Source organism: Miniopterus natalensis, chromosome 9 (genome assembly GCF_054644295.1).
Source record: "Miniopterus natalensis isolate mMinNat1 chromosome 9, mMinNat1.hap1, whole genome shotgun sequence".
In the NCBI taxonomy this organism is placed as follows: Eukaryota; Metazoa; Chordata; class Mammalia; order Chiroptera; family Miniopteridae; genus Miniopterus; species Miniopterus natalensis.
This window is the reverse complement of record NC_142089.1, coordinates 37,982,851-38,008,999: the sequence shown is the minus strand read 5'-3', so window position 1 is coordinate 38,008,999 and position 26,149 is coordinate 37,982,851. Positions and strand designations below refer to the sequence as shown.

Genomic DNA, 26,149 nt, shown 5'->3' with positions numbered 1-26,149 from the left:
CATTGGAGGCCCTTTTAGAAATACCTACCTCAGTCACCACATGCAGTGGCTGCAAATACCATGCTAACTCATAAGTACCTTGGAACCACAAACTGGAATAAGAGCAAAAGCAAGGAAGCGAATGCCTAGCTATATTGCAAAATGATTCTTTACTATGCAAGGGAATCTATTCCATTCATAATTTCTGAGAGAAAATGTTTGAAAGTCTTTTTTCCTATCTAAACATTTTGCCACTCAAATCCTCTCCACACCCTGAAGCAGTGTTTATCTTCCATGTCGCCACCAGCATGACAGCATTGAAACAGCTGCCTTTGTGGGGCAAGACTGTGGAAAAGCATTTCCCTGGGGCCTGAACGCTGTTAGTCATGAGAGCGGATGTTTGGGGAGAGGGCTTGCACTGCCTTAGTGCCGAGAGCCAGGTAGACGAGAAAGATACTCTTGTGTTTTTAGTATGATTTTTGTGGGTATATTATATGCCTGGCCTCTACGACATGTGGACTTAAAACAGTGCTTCCTCTTACCTGGTGCTGGTGGCAGAAATGATGTATTTAAGGGAGAAAAGCAGTAAGAAAAAAAAATTGTTCAAAATGTCATCATCTAAAGGCAACGATGGTTCACATTTTGGTTACTTTTTCTAAGTGTAGTTTTCATTTGTTTGACAGAGTTGTGATTATTTTACCAGCATAGCTTTTTATCCAGCTGTTTTCACTTGCCATTAAAACATAAAGCACATTTCCATGCTATTATGGACTATTCGTAAACATAATTTTTTTTTAAAGAATGTGTTGTTGTTTTCTACCTTACACTCTTTCCAGGGAAAGACAGGAAGTTAAATACTGCTCATAAACATTACATCTGTTAGTCTAAATTTCGGCCTGGCCCAATTTCAGATTCTTCTGAATCTAAAAATAGTCTCTCTTTCTCTCTCTCTCTCTCTCTCTCTTTCTTGCTCTCTCTTGCACAATAAAAAATTAACTATTTGGGGTGTTTGGAGACTCAATTCAGTGCTCTTGGAGGAAGAGGAAAGAGTCTAATAGTGGCAATTTGTCATTTGATCTAAAAGCAGGGTCTCAAACTTTCAGTTGGAGGAAGGCCCAGAAAGAGGCTACCCACTTAATATTAATATTAAGTTGATATTAATATTAAATCTTGATATCTCAAAACTTTAAATAAAAGAATAAAAACATCAGATGTATGTATTTTAAAATAAAAAGGCATCTCCAGAAAAGAACTCTTCTTGATATTTATTCTCTTTTATTTCTCTACAGAAACACAAAAGCTGGGAAGGATCATGTTTATTCAATTCCAGTACTTCAGTGAAAATGGCAACATAGTAAAAAAGACAGATAATTTCTTAGAATTATTACAAAAACAGTTTTGACTGCAAATGTTTTGAAAGGGTCTTGGAAACCCCTGAAGTCTGCGGGCCACACTTTCGGAGCTATTGCTTGAAACTCTTAGTTGTTTATACCGTAGCAAATACTCAATTTATTCTAGTCTCAGCTCTGCATGTTGTCCTTACTGTAGAGCTGAGGAAAGTGAAGCTGAGAGAAGTTCACTGATTTGCTCAGGATCCCAAAGGTATAAGGGAGAGAAGTAGAATTTGCATCTAGAATTGTCTAAATCCACATCTCAGACTCTCCCTCGACTTTATATTGCTTGGATAACAATGCTTATTTTTTCTGTTTTGCAAAATATAGTGCTTAAAGTATTTATTGTACATCTTAACTGGGTGGTCTAGGGTATATATGGACTTAACAATCTGTTTTCCTAGTCATAAAAGTAGCAGAGGTGTACGCCTGAAACTAATATAAAATAATATTGAATGTCAACTGCAATTGAAAAAATGTAACAGAGATAATATTTTGAATTAAAAAAAAAACAGATTCTCTCACTTCAAAATATGTACAAATACTGAGTGAAAAGTAGAAGGAAGGAAGGAAGGAAAGAAGGAAGGAAGGAAGGGAGGGAGGGAGGGAGGGAGGGAGGGAGGGAGGGAGGAAGGAAGGAAGGAAGGAAGGAAGGAAGGAAGGAAGGAAGGAAGGAAGGAAGGAAGGAAGGAAGGAAGGAAGGAAGGAAGGAAAGAAAATGTAGCTATCTTATTCTGGAATGTGGGTAGGAAAAAAAAGGGTAAGGGGGATTTTATAGATTTCCAGGTTCTGTAATTTGGGCCTGCCCTCACTCAGGTCTGGAGTTATACTCCATGCATGGCAGAGATCGTCAAGTTGAGAAGTTGATATAAAATGAGTTGAAAAACCAAAACATCTCCCCACCATCACCACAGCTTGGACGGTAACACTGAAACTACCTATCTGCTCCCTCCCCACACATACTTCTTACTCTGCATTAACATGACTTTACTATTTCATTGTCTATATCATCTTGTTTTATGTTTATTTCCGTTTAAAGACACCTTATATCATATATATTATTGATTTACTAACATTGAACCCATGGTCAACATACTATGACTCACGCCTTGAATGAAGCTTTTTTAACACAGATGTTTTCTCTGTAAGGCACATCGTAGCCTCTTGCACTTAGGAACACTAGACACAGCACTTTAGCACTAGCCTCTGGGCCATTTCAAACAACAAAAAGCCCAAGAATGTGAAAAATAAAAAATGTAGCAATAAGTATACCATGAAAAGGACACTTGTTTACCATATGAGAGCTGAAACAGGAGGGCCGGGTGTCACCTTCTTGACCTCAGCTGGGAATGTGAGCAGGGAACTCGTATTTTTAAAAACTCCATGCATGAGCATGTCCACCAATGACAAAGAAAGAGCCATGGTTATAGATTTTGGGGTCATAATCAAATTATAGAAAGTAGGTGAATTTGCAGATATGGAATCCACAAATAATGAGAATTGACTGCAATTATAAAACTTTCCTGAAAGAACACACCTTAAAGTCAGGCCACAACAAAATTTCTATTCTGTTTAAGGTGTGGTCACAATCCATTTAAAAAAACACAGAAGGAAACAGTTTATCATGAGTGAGATAGCAAACACAAGTACTTAGAAACCCAAGAATATCTGGAAATTTACTTATTCAATAGGACCTATGAAATAAGAATGTTTAAAGTGATTTTAAAAATAAAAAAAAGAAGAAAAATCATATTGTTTTAAAAGACCAGATAGATTTGAAGAAGACTAGACAGATTTTCTAGAAATAAAAAATGTAGCCAATTAAATTAAAAACTCAAGGGGAAGGTTAAACAGTGGACTAAATAGTTGAAAAAAGAATTCGTGCACTTGAAAGTAGATCAGAAAGATTACCATTCTAATCAATGCAAAAATCAAAAACAGAAAATCACAAAGAAAATATAAACTAAAAACCATAATGTGGTTATCAAGTGGTAACCTTTTTTTTTACTTTATTTTTATTGTTGACATTATTACAGGCCAAGTGGTAACCTTTTGTTAATATGTTTTGTGTATCTCTTTCCTTATATACATTTAGCATATGTGTATACATACATAATACATTTTATAGCAAACATAATAAAATATTATAGCTTAATTATTTTGATTTGGTAATTCGCTTTGAGCATTTTCCAGTTAGTAACTCTGATTCTTTAATGGATTGCATTGCATTCCATTGGCATGTTATAATTTACTTAGTTATTCCCCTGTATAAACTATTTAAGTTGTTTCCAAATTTTTTATTTAACCACTATTACTGTACTGCATATTTTGTACATATGCTGTATATGTTTAGTGAATATACTAAAACACTGAATTGTACACTTCAAAAGAGTGAATTTTAGTCCAGCCGGCGTGGCTCAGCCGTCGAGGGTGAACCCATGGAGCAGGAGATCAAGTTTCAACTCCCGGTCAGGGCACAGGCCCGGGTTGCGGGCTTGATCCCCAGTCGGGGACGTGCAGGAGGCAGCGGATCAGTGACTCTCATCATTGATGTTTCTCTCTCCCTCTCCCTTCCTCTCTCTGAAATCAATAAAAATATATATTTTTTAAAAAGTTAATTTTAATAATATTTAAATTATATCTAAAAAAATACGGGTGAAGAAACAGATTTGGTGATGGAGGAGGAAATGTGTTCTCTTTGAATATGTTACTATCTTAAGTCTCAGGTACCTCCAGGACATCCTGCTTAGAAGCTCCAAGCGCGCATTAGGAATTGCTTCACGACAGTTCTGGCGATAGATCAAAAGTCACGTGAGTTTTAAAACCATGAGGAATGTGAGATCATTTGGGGAGAGCAGAAGAGTTCAACAGAATAGATCCTGAATATAGTGTATGAAGGCTCTGAGCAGGACCTTTGCACATCCTTCAGGTTGATCTCTCATCACTCTGTCTCAGATTTTTTTTGCAATACGGAATTACCTTTATTCATTAGACAAATATTTATTAAGTGTCCAATATATCGGGGGGGGGGAGCAGACGTAGCCCCTGACTTCAGGGAGCTTGCAGTCTAGAAAAGTAAACAAGCAATTACATTTTAATGTGGTTAATGCTGTGATTAGGAGAACAGGCTAAGACACTATCCCCTTCTTTCTTCCTTAGGCTGAGCTGAGTGCCTCTCCATTATGGTTCTCAGAGCACCCTTTGCATATATTAATTAACTTACCACATTATCTATATTAAATATCTATGTTTGCATTTTCATCCTAACTGTAGCTTTCTAAAATTTGCCTTGGTATCTCTGTAAGACATAACAATGGTGATTACATAATATGAATTCAATAGATTTCTTAAAAATCTGCTTATGGTTAAGGGTATAGACATTGCAGTCAAATTACTTGAGTCTGAATCCAAGCTCTGACACTTATTAGCTGCTTGACTGGGGCAAAATAGCTAATGAACCAGTGCTGGACATATATTGTCTGTTCTTACTATGTTTATTTTACGAAACATCATATACCCTGTCATCATGATTCCTAATGTAATAGCCAAGTTGGCTAAATTTCAAAGAACAACCCTAGGCATGGTTATCCGTGTTTCAAGATACCTTCTTTCATACAAAGGATAGCATGAAGTTTGGCCAGATTAAATTTATCCCTGAAATTGATCACAGTACTACTTTGGAAGTCTATTTGGCATAAAAACCAAATGAATAAAACAGATTTCAATGAACTGCCAGTAGATGGCTCTCTTAATTTGCTATTTTATTTTCAGCTCAGATTTGTGCTTTTAAGCATCAGGTCACACCAACCATCAGAAAACCCCAGTAACAGGGTAGAAATGGCACTCCAAGAATTACCTAATTCATTCGTCTGTCTTCCAGTAGGATTTACAATCAACAGTTGTAAATTCATTTGCAGAGGTACCTCTTCAGTGGATAGTTAAGGCAGGGGAGGGTGTTGCTATTTTTTGTTTGTTTTTTAATTAATAAAGCATAAGGGAACACTTTTGGAAATGTGTTTATTGGAGCCTAGAATTTTAATGATTTTTATCTGCTATGATAGATTGATGAACATAATTGATATCTTAAATTTTTTTTGAAAAATGAACTTCCAATTTTTCTTGCTGTCTCATATCTTTATTATAACTTTAGACCTGTCTAATTCTTTCCTCAGCTTTCCTCTGCATTACAAAGCTAAGTAATGACTTATAAAAAGCCTATCTTTTTTTAAATATTGCAATTAGCTGTTCAGGACCTTTGTATTTCTACACCATTTTACTTTTATTTTATTATGCTATGATTTTTTTTGCATTTATTAGTTTTACTGTTAGTTCCTCAAATGTTTTCCTCCAAGATATTTTCTGCTTACAAGTACATCCAGATATTCACTAGTTAAACCTTACAACCTGTAGAGTTTATAGCCCTATCACTGTTTCTGCAAAGTTCTAGAACTTATTTCCTGATTATGTCTCAATAATCTAAATGTCATGTGTCTATGTCTCTAAACTCTTAAATACGTGTGTGCTCTACAGTTCCATTCCATCCTAGGCCAGCCCTGGAGGGGAGGGATGCCCAGTCTCTTCACTGCTTTCACAAAAAAACCACTTGCATTAAGCACTTGATGAAGATCTGCAGAGTCCTAGAGTGGGGTCGCAGGACCAGGTGGTTGGTCTTTCTTAATTGAAACAGCCATGATTTCACTTCATGTTTAAATCTTTCCATTTCTTTCCTATCCTTAATAAAAAAAATTAATTCAACCATTTTTTTCAGATCTGCCAAGAGTCAGACCTTCTCAAGTTCCCCAGACTCCTCAATTGATCCCACGGGTAGCTCTAAAGCTGGGATGGCCTTTCAGATATGTCTTGAATCAAGGCAAGAGGTTAGGCCTTGCTGTCCCTCATTGATGAGTCTTTGGAAGCAAGCTGCTCCCAAGGAGGAGGTATAACCTTGAGGGAGGCATCTCCTTTTGTCTAAGGGCAATTCCCAGAGAGAGACAGATCTTGAAATCTGGTAGCATTTATATCCCTGCACTCTGAAACCAGCTCAACTTCTAATCTTTCTGTAGTTTGGAAATATTTAGGAACTTCTTTTTATCCCAGTAAATAAAACTTGCCATGTGGTGCTTTGGTGTGGGTCTTTTTAAATCTATTGTGCTAGCATTTAGTGGGCTCTCTTACTCTGGAAAGTTATGTCTTTTCATCGTGGAAAATAGTTTTCTTTCATAACACTTACGGGTGTGATTATTTTTGTAACAAGGATAGTAATTACCACTCTCCAGTACTACATAAATAATCATCAGGGCTGAAGCTTTCCCTTACACACCGCTATCAGTTTCCTTACTGCATTCCCTTTATTTTTGAAAGATTATTTGGAGAAAAAAAAAGAAAGAATATTGGGTGTTTCTTGCTCCTTTATTAAAACAACAGCTTATCTTTGTACAGAGATTTAAAAGTCAAAATATTATGAGACTTATAATTTTTGAAAAGCAATTCCTACTTCTGAAAAGCAACATTTATTTTCTATTATATTAGCTTAATATTCTTCTGGTACTTGCCTCCATTTTCCTAAATAACATCCTTCTATTGCTGCTATTTCAAGATCTCTCAGTTTGTATCTTTCAGTTTCCTGCTATGGAAGATGAAGACGAAGCTGTTTTACAACACTACCTGCCCCACACCCCATCACACACATTCACACACATTCTTGTCCTCTAGTTCTCCCTATATAATTTCATTATCTGTAACCCTTGGCTAAGTCAACATGACCACGCAGTATACAATAATTAAACTTCCTTTCTTGCTCCATTTTTTTGTTTCTCCTGGAATTAATAATTGTCTTTATTGTTTATTTAGTTTTCTACATAACTAATTTATCCCCAAACATTCTTCCAGAATTATAAATTTCCTCCTCATAATGTCCCAATACATCTGATTGCTTCTTACTTTTATTTATTTGGTGGCAATATCTTGGTGCAACTCTCTGCTCCCTTGCTCCAACACCAACACCCTGTTCTCTAGGAATGTTGTGCAGGTATCTCTCTGGCATCTCCTTCCTGTTCATCCTGGAAAAGCCCCTTCTTCTCCCTGTGTTGGATCCCTTGTTTTCTGAATTCTCTATCTTTCTTCCTTGTTTTCCATCCTTGGTTTATAGAGCAAACACTCTGATAATTCCTGAGAAAGGGTACATGTTAAGTACACTCTTTAAAAACACGAACATCTGAAAATGTCATTATTCTAGCCTCACACTTGAATGAAAGTTTGGCTAAATAACGAAGTTGAGGTTGAAATTATTTTGCTTGGATTTCTGAAGACATTGCTCCATTGTCTTCTTGCATGGAGTGTTGCTGGAAGAGTCAATTCCTTCCAAATTTGAGCTCTTTTGTTTGTGGCCTCTTTTTTTTTTCTCTTTGGAAATATTTAGGAACTTCTTTTTATCCCAGTAAATAAAACTTGCCATGTGGTGCTTTGGTGTGGGTCTTTCTAAATCTATTGTGCTAGCATTTAGTGGGCTCTCTTACTCCGGAAAGTCATGTCTTTTCATCGTGGAAAATTTTCGTGAATTTCTACTTTGATAACCTCCTCCCCTCTGTTTTCTCTATTCTTTCTTTCTGAAACTCTTATTATTTAGATGCTGAACTGTCTTTACTTTTCTTAGGTTTTCTATTGTCCATCTCTTTTACATTTTCATTTTTACTTTTGGTTCTACTTCCTCAGAGACTTCCTCCAATTTTATATTCCAATTCTTGAGCTTTTAGGGATTTCACAGCATGAATCATCTTGTTGTTACAGATGGTCCTCAACTTACTATGTTTTAACTTATGATTGCTGGACTTTTACAATGGTGTGAAAGAGGTACACATTTAGTAGAAAATGAATTTTTAATTTTGACCTTTTCTTGGGCTAGCAGTACACAGTAAGGTACTCTCTCTTGTGATGCTGGGCAGTGGCAGTGAGAAGACTTTGCCCAACTGTAGGCTAATGTAAGTGCTCTGGGCACATTTAAGGTAGGTGAGGCTAAGCTATGACGTTCGGTAGGTTAGGTGTATGAAATGCATTTTCGACTTATGATATTTTCAACTTACAATGGGTTCATCAGGACGTAAACCCATCATAAATCTAGAAGAATCTTCAGCTTTCCCATCTGCCAGTTCAGTTTTGAGCTTTCTCAAAACTATAAGTATATAGTTCTCACTTATTCAGCTGCTTCCATGCTTCAAAGTTTATGTTGCTTTCTTTCACATTCTCTTGGTCCTTCTTGGCTTATGCCTTTTTGGGGTCACTTTACTGGGATTTCAGAAAAAACTAACTGTAAATGCTTGTGTTCAATCCATCACAAATAATCAGGACCTTTGTTTATTTCCCACTGTAATAGTCATGCTTCTTCTCAAGGTAACATGGATACCGCTAAGTTACAGGGAAAAATCAAGTACAAGGAGTGGAGGAAAGAAAAAGTGCAAATATTAATATTTCAATATATTATCTTTTAACATTTCCAGTGGTGCTGAAGGCAGCTCATACAAGTTCACAAAAATAGTTTTATTTTCAGAAATTTTGTGAGCAAGTTGTTAAACAATCATTACTAAAAATTAAATTAAATAATCTTACAATGTTTAATATAGCTTACAACTTACCATGAAATAAATGGTTAAATACAAAAATAATAAATACTTAAAACTCACCACTTCATTATTTTAGTGAAATATTATATAATGATGTGCTAAATATCTCTTTCCAACTCCACATTTAGTAGCTTAAAAGTGACCATAATGGGAGTATTTGTAAAATTTAAAAGCTACAAATAACAGACTGATACTGGGGGGGAGGGGGGAGGGTGTTATTGTGTAGATTTGAGAAAGCCATGGAAAAAAATATTAATAATGCCAATTAAAGTTTAAAATGGGTTGTGTCTATAGCAGTTTAAGTGTGAACAGTACAAAAAATCAAGAATATGTTCTTCCAGTATTCGAAAACTATTATCTCAGTCTTCCAAGAAATCACTCAATCACTGACAAAAAAGTGAAGTTCAGACATTCTTGTTTTTTGTTTCACTTTCCTCTTACTTTTTAACTTAAATGAAAATATCAACCAACGTTCAGGTCAGAACCACATTCATTTGTCAATTGGAACCATAGGTTGGCCTTGGATGCGAGAATTCTGCAAAAATCAACAATCTCCTTCTGTGAGAATCAACAGGCTATAATGATTTTACAATAAAGTACATATTATTATTTATATTATGTGCTACACATTAGTAAAATTTGATTTATTTTTTGGAGAACTAGTTCTTAAACACTTACCGCTGTCTATAACTTTTCCTATACTGTAAATCCCATGGGGGCAGTAACTGTTTTCATTTGATTCCCCAGACCCCCTACAGTTTCTATTACCTAGGTGAAAGAGTTAATGAAAGCATGGGGACCTTGCCTTACTCATTTTCATATCCTAGAACTAGCACAGTGCCTGACACAAATTAAGTCCTGACCTGAATTGAACTTGAATCATGTTCTCCTAATTCTAAAAACAATCCCCTGATAATCAAACACATCAAGAAAAAGAGTGAGATGGATTATTTTTTCAGGCACAGGACTTGTTTTCATGGTTGCTTTGTAAGTTAAGTCCCTTGCGACAGAAAGTCCAGGGTAGAAGCCAGATCTCCTGATTCCTAAAACAGTGCCCTATTCATTAGATTCCCTATTTCTCAGGGGCACCAGTATTTTTTAACAGTAATTTTGGACAGCAGAGCAGGTTTCTTGCTTTGTGGCTACAAGATTTTGCTTAAGATAGATGACAACAAAGAGTCAGGAGGAATCAAATAATGATGCCTATCACTTAATGAGCCCACACCATGCACCTTTTAAAATCGTGCCTTAAACCCAGTAGCTTGGTTACTCTCAACAATGCTAGAAGGTAGGAATAATCCTTACATTACAAATGAAGGCACTGAGAATTAGAGAGGTTTATGAACTTGCCTAAAGCTCAGGGATGAGACAAATCTCTAAGTATTCTTTTTCAGTCCTTACCCAAGGACGTATTTGTTTTTTATTGATCTGAGAGAGACAGAGAGAAACAGGGACAGAAACAGTGAGAGAGAACATCCACAGGCTGCCTCGTGTGCCCACCCTGACTGGGAATCAAGCCCAGACCTTTGGGTGTACGGGACAGCTCTCCAACTGTCTGAGCCACCCGGCCAGGGCTCTTTTCATTGGGCAATGTCTCTTAAACATCAGCTGTTTATGCACCATTGTACTACTGCTACTTTCAGGGTTTGGTCATATTTGAGTGCCAAATACATTATCACTTACTTCCCATTTATCTTGGACTTTTTTGTTATTATTCAGGCTAATCTGAAACAATAATACCCATGAAATAATGAGTTTCTATGTTATCTTCTTCTGATACATATTAAAGTGAATACATAATTATTAAAATAAAATTTGCCTGCTTATCAACTAAAATGACCTTAGGTACTATCAGAGACACATACACTGTCCTGAGGCAAACACCGCCTCTTGCAAAGCTGCAGATCTAACTTGTACTGGGGTGGGAGCAAGAGTGATGGTCATATTTTTCAGTTTGTCTTCCATTTCCACCCTTGAATAAAAGAAAATAAGTCAATCTATTTTACTTAGAGGGAGCCTGGCTAATACTTCCTGAGCAAATTCCCACTGCACAAAACAAGGAGGTTTACAAAACCTTCTTCCAGGGTCACTGAAAGCTTCCAAGCAAATGAATTGCAATCAAACTTGGCAACGATTATTAAATGCCACCAGTATTAGCTAATTGAAGGTTTCTGCAGCAAGAACAGAATTCAAGAAAAATAAAACCGATTTGTTGGAAAGTACCTAAGTGAGAGTCACACAGGATTCAAGATGTAAGAAAAGCTTCCCGGCGTTTGTGCTGCCCAGCTGGAGTTGATAAAATTGTTTCTATTCTTTCCTGTAAGTATGTTGGAGGAGGAAGTAGTTGGATTGTCTTTCTCAGCTTTTGAGTGGGAGGTATAATACCGCATTGTCAGAGATAATGGCAAAGGGGGGGGGGGGGGGAGAAACAAATTTTTTTATGAACTGCTGAAAAACTAAATTCACATCTCTGTGCGGAGCGCAGATTTGGTTAAGTAGATCATTTGGAATGTTGTCCAATGCCTTTCAAAGGGGAAAAAATAAAAAGCGCATCAAGAATCATTAACAGCCAAGACCATAGTGGTAAATAGGATTTTTTTAGAGCTTATGAAATATAAATGTTTGCATTTGGTTCAGTTTTCACATGTCTTCTTTATGGTGCCCACAAGTCCCTCTACAATGTGATTTCTACCAATTAATCAGTCCTCTCCTTGTCAAACATATTTGGGTCCTATGCCCTATACCAAATTGGGCCCAGGCCCAGGGTCACTGGCACCAGGATTTCACTTACATCTGGACTTTAAGTAGACCAGAACTTACAAATGTTAGCACTTCTGACCTTTTATTTCTTAAAAAGAAAAATCCCCTGTAAAATTTAGAGCTAGGAGGAGTATTGTTTTTCTTAAGGAAACAGAATCTTTCACAATAACGAGAACTTCATGATTGAATGTGTTTTCATCTTGCCCTGATTGACTGTGTGCCTAGCAACCCGAATGACAAACCAGATGACTTCCAGTTGCTGTAGAATCATAACAAAAGAATGAGATCTTTTTTTCCCCTTCCTGAAGGGGGTGGGGGGGTACTGTGGGGGAGCGAGAAGGAAGGGTAGCCAGGACTACCTGTGTTCTGTTTGGTAAGGTCTAGGTTTCCTACACTTACTTAAAAGAATGTTGTTTTTGAAATCTAGGTTCTCAGAGACTTGCTGGACTAGCCTAAAGGGGAAGAGCTTCTGGTTTTGAGGGGGACTGGAGCAGAGATGGATTATCCAGAGTAGGCAGATGGCAGTTCTCGGTCCTCTAGCTGTGGGGCTCTGCACTCTGCTTCCTCACGGTGGCTTGGAAGTCATAGAAATTTTGATGGGCAGTGGCTTTGTGTATACCTGGGGACTGAGAGACTGTAACTTTCTCTCTGTAGTGAGGTCTCAGTTGCCAAATTTGTCAAAGAAGGAGATAATATTATCTTTGGCAGAAGCAGCCACTCTTGACCAGACTATATGGAATGGGGCAATATGGGTTTCAGTAACAAATCAATGGATTGAGGACTCTCTACACACCTATTCCCCACATCAGTTTTTCTGAATTATGTAAACTTTAGGGTTCTTATGAAGAATGAAGTAGGGCCTTATAAAAATAACCATGATTGAATTACCAACCCTGATAGGTGAGAGCCCAAAGGATTTCATTTAATCAAGAAAAATATTGAAATGTGATATTTCCTATCCCTTACTTTTATTAGTTATCTACTGCTGTGTAATAATAGCACCACAAACTGAGTGACTTAAAACGTTATTCATTTATTATCTCATAGTTTCTCTGGGTCATGAATCTGGTCATAGCTTAGCTCAGTTCTCTGCTTCAGGACCTCTCACAAGGCTGTGACCAGGAGTCAGCCAGGGCTGGGCTCTCATCTTACATTCGACTGGAGGATCTTCTTCCAAGTTCACATCATCGTTGGCAACATTCAGTTCCTTGCTGGTTGTTGGACTGAGGGCCTCACGCCTCGCACTGCTGTCCTCAGTTCCTTGCCACGTGGATCTTTCCATATGGTGACTTACTTCACCAAAACCATCAAGTGAGAGACTCAGTAGGGAGAGTCTAGCAAGATTTAAGTTACAATCTTTGTAATGCATGAGAAGCTGATACAAGAAAAGCCCTCTGCCTCCACCTACTTGCCTAAAAGCAGGTTGTAAATTTGTAAAAGTGTTTCCTCTCCCCTCTCTACCAAGAAGGACAAAAGTTAACTAGTGGAGGCAACTCTAGACCCTTATTAGCCCAGAGGCACCAGAAGAACCTACATAACAAACTTTACTAACTAGCCCTTACCTTCCACTAGTTCCCCCATATGTTGGCCTTCCCACAATTTGCCACCCTGGAAATTCAAAGCCCTTTTCCTTTGTTTTGTCACTTCTCTAAAAATGTATTGTTCTTTTGTTAAGATGCTATGTAAGCCCAAGTTCTAACCACCCCTTTGAGTTACTCATCTCTAAGTGCTCCCATGTATTAGCATGAGGCATGTGTCATAAGCTTCGGTTTATTTTTTCTTGTTAATCTGTCTTTTGTCAGCCTATTTTATAGATCCTCTGTCAATGAACCAAAGATGGGTAAAGGGAAAAAAATAAAATTTTTCCTTCCCTGCGTTGCTCAGCAAATACATTGGAATGGATGAGACATCATTCCCGCTTTTCAGATGAGGAAAGTCATATGGGAGAAGTTAAGCAACTTATCAAAATTTCAGAGGGAAGGTGGGGGTGGGGAGTGGCGGGGAGAGATTAATCAAAGAACTTAGATGCATATATACATGACCTATGGGAACAGACGATAGTGTGGAGAAGATCTGGGGGGAGCAGGGGGGGGGTTGTCTGGTGGAGGGATTCAATGGGGGGAAAAAGGGAGCATCTGTAATAATTTCAACAATAAAGAAAAAAGAAAAACTGACACTGTTAGTTTGTAATAGAGCTATTATTTGTACCCAGGTCTGTCTAATCTTAAGTCTGTATCCTTAGCTCCTATTGCCTTCCTCATTAAAAAAAAAGTAATAATAGTAATAATAATCAGTTGCTACCTTCTTAATAATAGCTAATGTGTCTTGGAGTATGAATATTGTTTTCCTCAGCTAGCAAAATAACCCATTCAAAATGGCTTTTTGGAAAATACTGTGGCATTGTGGAAGCTCATCCTTGCTGTTATAGCACTTCATTTTGTGCTTCTCTGTTTTTCCTCTGGGGACATTCTCTAGCATTTCTCTCTGAGGCATATTCTAGATCAAGAAAGCCTTTCCAGTGCCCCTCAACTGCCTCTGCCTACCCATAAGGCTGGCCTTGTGTCCAACACACACCAATTTCTCTGCCTCCAAGGGTGTAGTCTTCCCTGGCCACAAAATGTAATTACTATTTTCCTTTTCCTTTCTTCCCACACTAATTTCTTTCTGGTCTGCAGAAAGAAATTACCCTTGCATCTCCAAATTACAATGTATTTTAGAGAAAACTCCCTGCCCCTCTGAAAACCTTCTTTCTTCGTGGCAGACCTCTGACTGCTATATTCACATTTAACTTTAGATAGTTATCACTGTTTGAGATCTCAAGCTGACTCCATTGACTCAAAACAACACATTAAAGCCAAGATTGTGGCCTACAAAATATTTCCTCAATAGCCTGATAGGAAACAAAGACAATCACACTGGGGCCTTTAACCCAGGCTGCACAAACGAGCTCGTGGAAGTTAATTGTCTCTTGATTTCCTGTACTTGAGGAACAAGTGCTTCCCTTTCCAACAATAGGCTCACTAAAGCTTCAGTCAGAAACAGTGAGTGGTAATTTAGACTATGATGCTTGCAGGATCACAAAGGGCACTACAGGCCCTCCCAGTGTGAGGATTCCTGATTATCATTCTGAATATTTGGGAAGGGGCTGTGGCCCTCCTTGATTTTTTTTGCACCCTAGGGAGCTCAGAGCCTCTTTCTTACAAGGGAGAAAAGGGTAGGTATGGGTAGTAATCTACCAAGGAGACCAAACTCCTAAGCATAAAATAGAAGCGCCTTAACAGAATAGATCCATGACATGGAAGCATAGATGAGACTGACGAATGTCAGAGGGATGGAGGAGGGCGGGGGGGTGGAGGGGGAGAGAGTAACCAAAGAATTCATATGCATATATGCACAACCCAAGGACATGGACAATGGTGGGGAGAGAGACTGGGGAGGGGGAAGGAACGGGGTGGAACGGGTCATTGGGGAGAAAAAGGGACATCTGTAATATTTTAAACAATGATAAAATTTAAAAAATAAATGTGCCTTCATGAATTGAATTTTGACTAACCAAACAGCTTGTCCTTTTGTCTTATCCTGACAAGGATGCATTCCTTGACCAAAATTTAGTCAGACTCCTTCCTCTACACCCTCTTCTCCTTAGGCCTTGACCTTGGGCTTCAGTGTCTGTCTTTGTTGGCCGTATTGCCCAGTTTTAAAAAAAACACAACCCTGCTAAGTCAGTTCAGAGATAATTCCCCACCCTTGCTACCTGGTCAAATTCCTCACTGCCACCATCTCCCAGGTGATACCTGATCACCCTGGTCTACAATCTACAATCTAGTAGGTCTGTTTAGCAAGAATTATCCTACCCCTTTAGTCATCTTCCATTCACTGACTGACAACACCACCCACCTCCAACCCCACCCCACCCCATCCTGCTTCTTGCCTATAAATCCCCACTTTTCCTTACAGTCCTCAAAAAGACTAACTGGAACTTTAAGCAAACACAATCAGAGGAAAGGTCTATGGGAGGTGCTAGGGCTTAAGGAAGTTCTCGCATCTAGATAATCGTGGAAACCCTACATGTGAGAACCCTACAGGAAGAACTCTATGTTTGTAATAAAGCTGTATGGTCCTAACTTCCCCTTCCCTTAACTTCCTTTTCCCTTCTATAAATACCCCTTTATCTTGACATGCAGGACAGAGTGTGCACATGGCTTGCCATGTCTACATGCACTTTCTTTTTCCCTGAATAAATCCTTTTTGTTGACAAAACACCTAGTTGATACTACTTTTCAGTTGACAGTCCAAATTGAGCCCAGTTCTGTACTGAGGTCTCTTTTTCCCTATTGCAATAGTTTCTAAATAAAATCTGTTTATATCACTTTACTTCCCAGCTCTGTTTTTTCTTTGACCATCCACTGTAGTGGTCCTATGTTGTAGTCACACTGAATTATTCTCCACTTCTGAGAACATTTCTTGCTTTTCCACACCTCCTGGCCTCTGCACTTGCCTAAGAATGTCCTTGGTTCACTTCTCTGGCTGGTTGACTCCTAGTCATTCTTTAAGACCAAGCTTTCATCATTTATTAACCAAGTCCCTCCAACTCCATTTCTAAAATCACTGTGGGAGCTCAGACCCTCAAAATCTCTTGGTTGGATGCTGCCAACAACTTACATTCACCAGGTCTCTAGTGTTGAACCCCTTCAACTTTATCTTCCACACACCAGCCAGAGCAATTTATTTAAAACACAAATTTGATCATCTGATCCCTTGCTTGAATTCTTAAAGACTTCCTGTCAACTACAAGGTAGAGTCCAAGCTCATTAACAGAACCTGAAGGTGCTTCTTGAGCCTCCTCCTGCCTGAACCTCTGCCATTCCATCTTTCACCACTTCTTTCCTGTGTTATGTCTGAGAATCAGATCCCCTATGTGGCGGAAAGACAATCACTCCAAAGCTGATAATGTAACAGCAAAAGGGACTTTTATTCCAGCTAGCTGGGGCTCAGTTGTATCCAACGCAGTGGAATTCTGACTCGAACCCCTATCCAAATTTACAACAGGCTTATATAGGGTTACAGTGAGCAAGCAATCATTGCCCTTGCAAGGGTTGTAAATTCTTTAGGACGGGTGGGCTCAGGATGTTTCTCAACCACAGGCATCTGAAGCTTGAGTGCACCTGGTATTTGTCAAACCCACCGATTTAAGTTAATTCCTGGAACTGCCTCCACCCTCTGCAGTTTACTGAGTCACTCATGTATGCCTTTTGTCCTGCCCTGGGGCCTAGGGGCCTGCCTCTGTCTTGGTGGGTCCTCACACCTGCTACTTCCCCTCCAGCAAGACCAAATCACATGAGGCTCCCTCTAATACACATACGCTGTCCCTCTTCACTACCAAATTATCATGTTTTATATCTTTGCTTCAGCCAGCCTCCAAGAAATCTTTCCTAACTGCCTCTCTTCAAATACGCAGGAATATTATATATAATATGTACACTTAGGATAATGTGTATTCCTAAATGTGTATATTATAGGAATGCTTGCTCCCTATATACATATGTACATATTACCTTATATGTACATCCCCAGTTCTGCACTTACTATGCTGTTTTACATTTACTAACTTTCTTCTGTCCTCAGTGAGATGGTCACATTCTAACGGCATGGACCTGGTCTCCTTCGTTCCTCACCTATTATATGGTACGATGTAATCTCAATAAAATGTGTATTAAGTGAAGAAATGAAAGGAATACTAGAAGTTCCTTTTTTAAAATAACCTCAAGACTTTATTGTTTTCATAATAAAAATGTGAAGCTTAGAACTGGATCACTCGGCCGTTTCTGTGCTTATCTCCTCCTAATTCAAAATGTTTGCACCTCTTAATAGCCAGCATTCTCTTAGATCAGCAGTTGGGCTCAACGCATTCAAGTCGCAGTATAATTTTCTTTGTAGTTTTAGACTTTTTGCTGAAAATTGGCTTGGTCTGCCCGCCATGCCACTCTGTTTCCTGTCGTAACACTGCTTTTCCTGAGCGTACAAAGAATCCTTGCCCTTCTGGTACTGTATCACTTTGTGGGGTTGGTGCTTACCAGCTTCTTACAGAAAGTCTGGCAGGTTTTAGCAACTTCACCATGTTGGAAAGAACACTATTGGCGCTGAAAGAGCGAGCTAGAAGTTCCCATATTTTAAAAGTAGTTTTCTCCACATAAATATTTCAATAACCGGGGGTTTATTTGCATTATTAAGCTTCTCTTTTTAATAGCCAACTCTCAAAGAGGGAAACCATCAGTCATCCATACTTCAGTGTGAATTACTCCAAGCTGCTGAATACCTGGCTCAGATCAATAGGCGTTGAGAGGTTCACTGGAGTAGAGTGGTATAGACTTTTATTATTCTTACTGGCTGCACAGCACTTTTGAATACTCTTCTTATGTTTGGTGAGTTCTCTACCCTATTGAACAGAAGTCAGACCTCACTTTTGCAACCTTTCCTGCAGTTAGGCTCTTCCAGTCCCATACATTTGCACCAGACTTTGAACTGGAGGCTAGGGAGGTAAAGACGCAGGTAACCCAGTCTAGCAAGAGTGAAGTAGGTGCGTTCGGATTCCCAGGGATCAGTAGCAGAGGTTCTACTAGGAGGGCCCATGCCCCACTTTAGAGTCAGTAGTAGGAACTATGAGGTTTCTCTGGTGGAGTTCTGTCGTGTCATTTGAGCTTAGTCCTCCAAGCCTGGCTCTCTCACCTTCTGGGAGAGTCCGTGAACTTCTTAGCTTCTTTTAATAATACCCTTTTTTGCTTAAACTACCTACAACACATTCCTACACATTCTGTCTAATACCGCTGACTAACAGAAGTAGGAAGGAGGAAGGAAGGGCTTACCCTGGGGATTTGGGGAAGACAAACCAGAAGGATGGGGGACTTCAGCCCGGGGAACAGCAGTATAAAGACCATGAGTCCTTGGAGGAGCGGGGAATCACCAAACTTTGCCTACTTGGTTGATTTTGCCTCTGGTCCTGGTAGGAGCCATTATGGGCCTAAAAGTAATTCCTTTTCTGTCTTTAGCGAGTGAGGCGTATGCCTGGAAATCCTGTTATCCTGTGGTTTAGAAAGCTGCAGGCTGACTCTTCTCCAGCCTGCTCAAGCTGCCTGGTCCGGAGAACCCCCAGCGCCTCCAGTGCGGGCCAGTCTCTAAAGCGAGGAAGCTCTTTCCTATGCACCCGCCCTTCCTCTTTCCTGGGGGGGGGGGGGAGGAGAGGGGGGAGCTGCAGCAGGGGCAGAGCTCAGAGGAAGGAAAGGAGGGGAAAACAGCGTGTGGAAGGAGGAAATGCCTGTGGGAGAAGACCTGCAAATGTCCACTTGGAAACGGAGCATCATCCGCTCTCTTTCAACTGCCTCTCGTCTTCTTGGCTTTCCTCTCCCTCTAAGACATTCATTCAGGCCCAAGGATTTTCCCATTACAAAAGCCTTCCAGAACATATTTCTTCGGAAATATTAAGGCTCTTCTATAAATGCTAACTTAGATATAGACCATCTAAATAAATGTGGGATTTTGGGGCAAAGTATATTCATTTATTTATTGAGACCCTTTACGTGCCAGGCACTAAGCTCGGGAGCAGCGCTGAAAAGAGAAAGGCCCTTGGAAATTTTCATTAGCACTGAGCTCATCCATACTCTCATGTTTCATAATCTATTAAAATAAATGTCCTCTCTTGAAATCATAGCAGTGGTAAAATGGCAGATTAAAGTGTCTATCCCAAGGTTACATACAGGTAGGTGCTTAGTATAATTGCTTTGTAATGATAAAGTGATGATACTATTAAAACTGAGTATAGGCAGGGTAATTTCTTGAACTTTATAAGGCAATGGAAAAAATAAATTTTTATCAAGAATATTAGAAAGAGCTATAAATCAATCAAGTGGGACCTTCTAGATAGACAAATAGGTGTATTTAACCTGTGAGAATGCTATTAGTGTTACTGAAGATACTTCTTTTCTACTCCTGATGTTTCTTCTACTTGACAGGAGCCCATTAGTGTATGTATTAGTATAGTGCTTCTGATCTTCTGCCAGCTCTGCACTCAGTCCATTCTGGGGGTGACGTTTGGAAAAAAAAACCTGGGCATGAACAACTCAGCTTCTTCCTCTTGGGATAGAGCTGAAGAGAGGGAGTGTGTGTTTAGCTCCCAGCTCCTCCAAGGATGGGCACTACCCATGCTGGGGGCAAGCACGGGTCTGCCCAGCTCCAGCACTGCCTGCAGCTGGGTTGGTGCAGCTGAATAATTCTGGACTCAGTATTAGGAAGTCCACTTGCTCAGATATCAACCTTCCGACCTAAACTTTATCAGTAATAAAGGTGATTTCTTTTGGCTCCCACTGCCTAATTCTTATGTCTTGTTTTTCCATTCATTTAGAAATCAGGTGAGGAAAAGGGGCTAGTTATTGGCCCTTCAAATTAAGTAAAGATTGTCCCTATAATTAAGTAAAGGAAAATGTAACACTTAGTGGAAAGAGCCCAAACTCTGACATCACACCTGAATTTTGAATCCTGGTTGTGTGATCTTGGTTAAGCCTCCTGGCCTCAGAGAATCTCATTTCTTCTTTGGTACCCTCAGAATACTATGTCTAGCATGGTTGCAAAGATGAAAGATAATGTATGTAAAGTACTAAGTACAATGCCCAGCATTTAATAAACAGTAACTGGTGTGTGTGTGTTGGGAGGGGTGGCTGGGGGTCTGATTTGGGAATATCCAACACTTGGATAGTTACCAAAGTATTTTTGTATTCATGAAAACTTATCTCTTTAAGAAATAACACTAAAATTTTATTTTTATTATTTTTAACCAATTAACTAAGAATACATCCCTCATGTAAAACATTGCATGTTTTAAAATAATTTGGTAACTCAATAACTCTTTTGGGAGTCAAAGGAGATAATAAGGATAATTGGAATGAAAATGGTAATTTCCAGTTTATTAATCTCCCTTGATTATCACAGAGAAAAACTTTGCTGGTAGTAAGAAGGTCCTCCTTTAAGTCAGGCATGGTGAGAGGAGAGCTGGGAAAGAACAAATCAGGCATCTCACTTTTGTAGACTATTTGTGTCCCCTCATTTTTAAAGCTAATGTTCCATGTATGAAATTGTCTGTGAGTCAACATAAGGTATCTGCTTTTTCCCCCCTTCATAAGCATCTCTCTGAACACAGTTTTCACCATCCTTGCCCATCTCTACTGATTTCAACTCATCATTGACAAAGGTATAGAGTGTTTTGTGGCTGGATAACAGATTTATGAAAAGAATCCAGATATGTTTTTATTGTTTTTCTGATGCATGCTTTCCAAGGTTCATTGGGTTTGGAGATGTTCATGTTTAGCTCAAATAAATGAAAAACTCCTCTATCAGTTTGTGACTATAACTCTACTGAAAAGTAACATAAATTGGTTCCATTTAGATTATGCTATCTGTTGTGCAGATACTTTTTTCACATTTTCTTTGCTGTCCTGAAAGTTTACATGTAGAATATTTTCTCTGCAAGCCGACTGTTGAGGTAAAAATCAGGTAAGAATTTTCCTTTTGTCTATTAGAGCTTTTGCAGTTTATGTAACTCATAAACAAATCTACCCATCAGCAACTACACAAGCAAAACTAGAATTAAAGAAACAAGCTATTTCTTTGGTGCTCACAAGTGGAAACAGTGTGTTTTTGCAAAGCACTAATGAGCAGTTTCTAAGATTATAAGCACAGATTGTAAGAACTCCGTGCTCTAGCGTTCTATTATGGAGGGTTCCTACAAGGAGGGAGCCTATGCAGAGAGTGGGGAGATCTTTTGAATTAGAGCACTCACCCACGCTGGAAGCCATGGGGATACATAAAATGTATCGCATAAATGACTGAAAACGTATAGCTGGTAAATCCAGACAACCAAGGATATTTTAATAACTGAATTAAGTTTGATTTCTGACACTAGCATAATAACATCAAGTGATTTTTTTTCCTACTCTTAACCAATGTTGCATAAAACAAAATGCTCTCTGACTCCCAGGGAATCAGGTTTCAGACTGTTTTGTCTCTAGCATCTTTTCCAGTTTCTCCCAACAGGGAACGACATATTTACTGAACCAATTTTGCTAGTAAATATTAGAACTCTTTAGTGGCAAGCATCAAAAATTCAGCTCCGAATGGCTGAAGCAAAAAGTGAATTTACTAGCTTACATTAGTCAGAGTTAGATAACTTTGGGCACGGCTGGATTCTCAAACCAATGCTGTTCAATACAGAGTGGGACAAAATTAGGATTACAGTGGTTCTTATGGAAAATAATACAATAATTAATAAACAATAATACAAGAATAAACTCTGTTTCACATATTCACAACTGTAAACCTACTTTGGCCACACCCTGTATAAATACAATAAAAGCCACAAATGTGGACCACATATGTAATTTAAAATATTCTATTAGCCACATAAGAAAGGAAAAACAGATGAAATTATTTTTGCTAATTATTTTATTTAGCTCAATATATCCAAAATATCATTCTGACATGTCATCAATAGAGAATATCAATGAGAAATTTTACATTCTTTTATTCTTGCTAAATCTTTGAAATCAGTGTGATTTTACACGTATCACACGTCTCAATTTAGACCAGCCACATTTCAAGGCTCACTAGCCATGTGGCTAGTGACTATCACACCGGACAGCTCAGGTTGAAAGGACGCGTCAGGAAGGCAGGTGTTGCGATGGCTGCACCCTGCTTTTTTCTCTGCTGGCCTCAGGGTGCAGCCTCCCCTAGCGCACTCCTGCTACTCTCCCTGCTTCCAGTTTTATACACCTGCCTCTGGTGACTTTCTCTCCTACTCGGCCTCATTTACTAGAGGCAGGGCAGTGCTCGAACAGGCCTTCTTTATCATAAAGGCTCTGAAGGAAAGGATGCACCAGTACAAATTCATTATTGTTAATAAGGGAAAACTCAGGGACTGATCCATGCAGAAGGTAAGGTTTCACCAACTCCCCGCTCCAACTCCTATCCAGGCTCTTTCAGATACAGGAAAGACAGAGCTGCGCCCTCTGCGCAATAAAAGATGGCATCATTTACGAAACAGGGCTATGTCAACATTTAGAGGGACAATCGTCATTTATGTTTGTTCTACCTCAAGAGAATCAGGGAATTTTTTCTCTTTTGAGATTTGAAATATAACAAATGCAACAGTGAGTGAATTTCAAGAGGCAAAAGCGCTGGAATGGGAGCTGGGGAGGCTGGAATCAGAGCAGTGCTGGATGCTGACATCTGTGCCAGGCACTGTGCCAGGCACTTTATATACATTATCTATTTAGTCCTCATATAACTCCAGGATGTTACTATCTCTTGTGTTATTATAATTCCAGTTTTATAGACAAAGAAGCTGAACTTTAGTGAAATTTTTAAAAAATTCCCAAGGTGATAGCATAAGTGGTCCCAGTGCGGACCCCGGGTTCTTAACTATGTTGTAAAGTCCTCTAGTTAATGTGATGTCTTTTAAAATATGCAAGGAGACACACAGAAAAGGCTATGTCTAACAGAAAGGACCAGGATAAAGCAGAGGAATGTTTTTAAAATGACTGGGATCTGCTCAGCCAATCTTTATATGTAGTAGTTGATTTTATTATATGTGAATTTGTATGATAGCCAGAACCGCCGATTTGATCATACCAATAGGGTTGAAAATAGAGTTCAGACTTTCCCAGTGCTCTTAGTACGCTGGGCATTATTCACTGTAGTGAGAAATAAAGAGGGGGACAAGGGGAGAGGGGGAGGGAGTAGGAGGTGGATGGTAGTTATTAAATAGATTCAAAATACTACTACTAATAATTATAAAAACAATAGCAAAAATAGGTAATATTTATTGAGCACTTACTGTGTGCCAAATCCATGAATTATTTAATGTTATCCTCCTAACAATCTATAAATTAGGTGCCATTATTGCTCTCATTTAGGTTCCCTGACTTTATAAATAGTAAAGATAGTAATGGCTAAACTATCTTATCAGAAATCTGCAGCCTGCTCATCACTTTCCTTGGAAATTTCTTCCATAATGCTCTTCAGTAATTTTTTAAACATTTATCTTTATTGTTGAAAGCATTACAGATGTCCCCATTTCCCTCCATTGAACCCCTTATAGCTTCTCTTCAGTCTGTTTTCCTCATTAAAGCCAGAGCGATCACTGTAGAATTCAAATTTGAGCAGATCATTCCCTACCATCCTCCACTTTCCCAGGCCATTTCTTTCAGGGTGAACTTGACATTCCATAGCCTGCACACCAACCTTTTCATTAGAATGGCCTCTGCTTTATTTCTCCAGTCTCACTTCTCATCGTTGCTTACCTGGTAGGCCAAGCTCAAATAACAGGCCCATTTGCCGTTTCACAGAATAAGCCAAGCTCTCACACCTCAGTGCACCTGTACATGCTGCTTACTCTGCCTGGAATGCCCAGTCCCCACTCGCACTAGCTTCTCTGCCTGGTTGGTTTCTACTTCTCCTTAGGATTCAGGTCGCCTCCTCTTGAAAGTATTTCTTGTCCACCTAAGAATTGGTTATAGTTCCCTCTTACATATTCCCAAAGTATTCTGTGCATACTTTTATCAAATAATTGCTTATTGACTTGTCTATTTTTTCCCCACCTGTCCCCCTATCGACTTCCTAGAGAGCAAGGATTATTTTCTCATTAATACCATATCATCATGCCTTAGCACAGACCCTGGCACACAGGAGCATTCAAAAAATATTTCTTCTGCCTGCCCAGCATTGGCCAGTGGTTGAGCATCGACCTAGGATCCAGGAGATCACAGTTCGATTCCTGGTCAGGGCACATGCTCAGGTTGCAGGCTCAATCCCAGGAGGCAGCCAATCAACTACTTTCTCATCATAGATGTTTCTATCTCTACCTCACTCGCTCTCCCTTCCTCTCTCCGAAATTGATAAAAATATTTTTTTAAAAAAGAAAAAAATTTATTCAGTGAGTGAGTAAGTCAATGAATGAATGGATGCCATGGAGTCATGAAAATAGCATTTGAATGAAATATGGAGAGCTGAGTTTTGTACCTGGTTCTGCCACTGAATGGGTTGAGTTAAAATCATGTGACTCCACTTCAGTTGAGCCAGATAAGCTCTCAGGACCCTTTCAGGTCTATAATTTATAAATACATTATATAGGGATAAGTACAAGTATGCAAGTACTTATAGAACTGACAACTTTAAGGGACTGGCAAAGTAATTCTTGTACTAAAAACTGTACTTTGAAAAAAGTTCCAATAAAAGTGAACTTTTACAGCAACTTTTATTTCTACTTAATAGCTTTTAAACTATTTTTGTAAAATCAATTATTTTAATAAAATTTTTCATAAATGTCCATTATGATCTCTTTTTGAGAAGCAGAGAATGTGAAATTCAGTGATATTAGGTGAAAGGGTCCTGGTCCCAATTCCTCTGTGTGCGTGTGTGTGTATGTGTGTGTGTGTGTGTAGGCTTCCCCACACCAACAATTCTCAGACACCAGCAAGGTGTTCAAGAATTCAGCTCCATTCTGACACTGTCTACCTGGGGATAAAATCAGATTCCACAGGTAAAGGGCTCAGTCCCACAAGACCACCTTCTACTTCAGACACCATTCAAAAGCCCACATTGTTATCTGTGCTTCTGATCCACAGGCTGCAAACTGAAGGCTCCAACAATCCCTCCAACACAGGATGCCAATGGCAAGCCCAGGTTGTTACCTAAACTTCTGACTGACTGGCTATAAATCAGGGTTCCCACGACCCCCTCCTTGGATTCGATTAATCTACTAGAATGGCTCACAGAACTCAGGAAAACCTAGTTACTCACTAGATTACTGATTTATTACAAAGGATTTAAAGGACACAAATCAACAGCCAGATGGAGAGATACATAGGGCTATTTCCCAAACAAATGAGCTTCTGTCCTTGTAGAGCTTAGGGCCCAGAATGGTGGCAAGTGGAAGCTTTCTGGTTTTCCAATGAGGAAACTCTCTGCACCCCCTCCTATTTTTTTTATGGGGGCTTTAAGCGTTACATAGGCATAATTGATTAACTCATTGGCCATTGGTGATTGCGTCAACCTCTATCCCCTCTCTCCTCCCATTGCTTTTATCACTCAGGAAATTCCAAGGGTTTTGGGAACTGTGAGCCAGGAACTGTGGATACTGAATATATCTGAGAAATATATTTTGGTCATCTGAATAACCAAATACATATATTTCTTATAAATCACAATTTCAAATTAGATAATTTATTACAGCCAGCAGCAAAGACAGAAGCAGAGTCAGAATCTGATTCAGAATTATCTTGATAGTGATGGGGAGGGTGAAAACCCACCCCCCTTACTGTTATTTAGTTCTTACAGCTGAACTAACAATGAAATGGACGC

General features: G+C 39.1%; 1 pseudogene; it reads right to left on the bottom strand.

Moving 5' to 3' along the window:
* Positions 1–17,546: 17,546 nt before the first annotated feature.
* Positions 17,547–24,121, bottom strand: LOC148092440 (large ribosomal subunit protein eL42-like; annotated as a pseudogene).
* Between the last annotated feature and the right edge of the window lie 2,028 nt (positions 24,122–26,149).